This window comes from Danio rerio, chromosome 19 (assembly GCF_049306965.1).
Source record: "Danio rerio strain Tuebingen ecotype United States chromosome 19, GRCz12tu, whole genome shotgun sequence".
Classification (NCBI taxonomy): domain Eukaryota; kingdom Metazoa; phylum Chordata; class Actinopteri; order Cypriniformes; family Danionidae; genus Danio; species Danio rerio.
In genome coordinates, this window is record NC_133194.1 from 51,500,964 (window position 1) to 51,505,000 (window position 4,037).

Sequence of the window (4,037 nt, forward strand, 5' to 3'; positions counted from 1 at the left end):
TCTTCATCATCATCATCATCATCATTATGCTCAGCAGAACAGATCTGCTTCCTCTCGGCTGACATTTACAGAACTCAAACAGAGCCTGTCACTGCAGGATTTCAGCACTTTCCCACTCCATTCTCACGTTTACTGAAGGTTTTCTAGATTTCCTCAATGCGTTATCTATGAATCCTCATTTCTGGATGTTAGAAAGAGTCAATATATTGAGTGTTGATGCTCTGATTCAGCTCAGCTCGTCTGTATTTCTCCAGTGTAGTGTGTGTCAGCAGCTGAACACAGAGGATCATAGTGGACTGAAGCGGTGTCGGTCCAGTGTTCAGTTTCAGCTCAGCTCAGTGTTTAATGTTCACTCTGAGGATCTGCTCATGTGTTTCTCTTCAGTCCGGCTCTGTCTGCTTCTCCACTGCTCCAGCATATGGTGTGCAGAAGAGAAATCCACCGTCGCCTTGTAAAGTCAGACCCGGGCTCTGCTCTCTCTATCGTCCTCTCGGAGGAGCGATCGCAGCACTCGCAGACGTTTCTTGATGTTCTTCCAGTCTGTGTTTGCTTCTGGAAATCCACAAAGCAGAGTTTCTCTACAAGCCGAGGGTCCAGCAAACACACCTTCACATCTGAGCCCCGCAGAGCCAAATATATTAGAGCAATCGCCAAAAACACAGCGCATCGCTCAAAACTCATTTATTTGATTTTCTACACTCCTCAAATCATCACGATATTCAGTAAAGATCATTTTCAGATCAAGTTTCCTGCTGTAAATAAATCTAAACTCTGTTGGTAATGTACATTGCGAAGCGCTACGTTTTAAAGCTGTATATGTCGTTTCTCAGTGTTTCTGTTTTTGTAGTCTCATTATAGAGTTTTACTGATATTTCCCCATCCCGACTCAGTAAACTGCATTATAGGGGTTGTTTTGGGTGATTTATATCAATCTCAAGTCACAAAATGGACATGTTTAGTCTTGTTTTGTGTTCCAGAGTCACGTTTCTGAATTTCAGCTTCATTAAAGATGCTGAATTATGATTTCAATGTAAATTCAGGCGAGTGGAACATCCACAGATGTCAATTCCCTGAAAAATATGATGAGAATAATCAAAGAAATCAAAGTTTAGGTTCTAAGTATTACACATAGCTGAGCCATGCTCCAGTGAAATATTGACGAGTGTTCAGCGCTGTCTCCTGCTTTACTGACTGAATACTTGAACATTTATAAGATGTATGAAGAAATCTGTTTTCATAATTAAGCTGTGTTTATAGACTGGAGCTCCACCACTGAGTCAGGTCCTGCTGTATTAGAGAGAGAGAAGATGAATAGTGTTGAAGTTCAGGCTCTGGCGTCCACATTTCACACATTTGCAAGCGATCAGGGGCAGATCGAGGCAAACCCAAACAGAGGAAGAGCAGTAGCCTGACCTTACAGCTATAAATGTAGGAATGAGTGTTTCCAGACCTGTTAGAGCAGCGCAGGACATCTCCAACACCACGGTGAGCACTGCAGGAGCAGATCAACACGGCAGACACACACACACACACACACACACACACGCACACACACACACACACACACACACACACACACACACACACACACAGAGCAGATCATTCACTGCTGTCACTGATTACCTCAGTTTATGGAGACGTTCAGACACACTGAACAGCTGGAATGATGAAGATGTGTGTGATGTGTGAGCAGTAATTCAGTACGCTGTGATTCTGGATGATTTGACTGAGGAGATGCACATATAGAGAACTGAAGCGGTCCCACAACTGAACCCTGAGGGACGCCGTAAGATTTCTCTACAAGAGGAGCAGTTTCCTACATTAGAGAAGGAGTTTTCCTCTCGGTGAAAACACTTTAGCACAGCTCTCTGAAACCCACGCTCAACACACACACACACACACACACACACACACACACATACACACCGTCCTGCACTGTTTAATCGCTCAGAATGAACAATACGATGTGTTTTTGTGAGCATGTCTGGAAGCTCTGCAATGATCTCGTACGTCATGCGTGTGTTTCTGCCAGATGATTATAATGTGCACAACTCAAACTGATCAGAACCGCCAGACAAACCCGAGAGAAACAGAACTGAACGATGAGAACGGTGAGGTACAAACGTGTGAGTAAACCTCTGTGGTTCAGTGTGTTGACCGAGAGTGTGTGTTTGTGCTTCAGTGTCAGGTTTGGATCTCCTGTATGATGATCAGTGAGAGCTTATAGGTGGAGTAATGGTCAGTGTGGAGCTTATAGGTGGAGTAATGGTCAGTGTGGAGCTTATAGGTGGAGTAATGGTCAGTGTGGAGCTTATAGGTGGAGTAATGGTCAGTGTGAAGTTTACAGGTGGAGTAATGGTCAGTGTGAAGTTTATAGGTGGAGTAATGGTCAGTGTGGAGCTTATAGGTGGAGTAATGATCAGTGTGAAGTTTATAGGTGGAGTAATGGTCAGTGTGGAGTTTATAGGTGGAGTAATGGTCAGTGTGGAGCTTATAGGTGGAGTAATGGTCAGTGTGGAGCTTATAGGTGGAGTAATGGTCAGTGTGGAGCTTATAGGTGGAGTAATGGTCAGTGTGGAGTTTATAGGTGGAGTAATGGTCAGTGTGGAGCTTATAGGTGGAGTAATGGTCAGTGTGGAGCTTATAGGTGGAGTAATGGTCAGTGTGGAGCTTATAGGTGGAGTAATGGTCAGTGTGAAGTTTACAGGTGGAGTAATGGTCAGTGTGAAGTTTATAGGTGGAGTAATGGTCAGTGTGGAGCTTATAGGTGGAGTAATGATCAGTGTGAAGTTTATAGGTGGAGTAATGGTCAGTGTGGAGCTTATAGGTGGAGTAATGGTCAGTGTGGAGTTTATAGGTGGAGTAATGGTCAGTGTGGAGCTTATAGGTGGAGTAATGGTCAGTGTGGAGCTTATAGGTGGAGTAATGGTCAGTGTGGAGCTTATAGGTGGAGTAATGGTCAGTGTGGAGTTTATAGGTGGAGTAATGGTCAGTGTGGAGCTTATAGGTGGAGTAATGGTCAGTGTGGAGCTTATAGGTGGAGTAATGGTCAGTGTGGAGCTTATAGGTGGAGTAATGGTCAGTGTGGAGTTTATAGGTGGAGTAATGGTCAGTGTGGAGCTTATAGGTGGAGTAATGGTCAGTGTGGAGCTTACAGGTGGAGTAATAGTCAGTGTGAAGTTTATAGGTGGAGTAATGGTCAGTGTGGAGCTTATAGGTGGAGTAATGATCAGTGTGGAGCTTATAGGTGGAGTAATGGTCAGTGTGGAGCTTATAGGTGGAGTAATGGTCAGTGTGGAGCTTATAGGTGGAGTAATGGTCAGTGTGGAGTTTATAGGTGGAGTAATGGTCAGTGTGGAGCTTATAGGTGGAGTAATGGTCAGTGTGGAGCTTATAGGTGGAGTAATGATCAGTGTGGAGCTTATAGGTGGAGTAATGGTCAGTGTGGAGCTTATAGGTGGAGTAATGGTCAGTGTGGAGCTTATAGGTGGAGTAATGGTCAGTGTGGAGCTTATAGGTGGAGTAATGGTCAGTGTGGAGTTTATAGGTGGAGTAATGGTCAGTGTGGAGCTTATAGGTGGAGTAATGGTCAGTGTGGAGCTTATAGGTGGAGTAATGATCAGTGTGGAGCTTATAGGTGGAGTAATGGTCAGTGTGGAGCTTATAGGTGGAGTAATGGTCAGTGTGGAGCTTACAGGTGGAGTAATGGTCAGTGTGAAGTTTATAGGTGGAGTAATGGTCAGTGTGGAGCTTATAGGTGGAGTAATGATCAGTGTGGAGCTTATAGGTGGAGTAATGGTCAGTGTGGAGCTTATAGGTGGAGTAATGGTCAGTGTGGAGCTTATAGGTGGAGTAATGATCAGTGTGGAGCTTATAGGTGGAGTAATGGTCAGTGTGGAGCTTATAGGTGGAGTAATGGTCAGTGTGGAGTTTATAGGTGGAGTAATGGTCAGTGTGGAGTTTATAGGTGGAGTAATGGTCAGTGTGGAGCTTATAGGTGGAGTAATGGTCAGTGTGGAGCTTATAGGTGGAGTAAT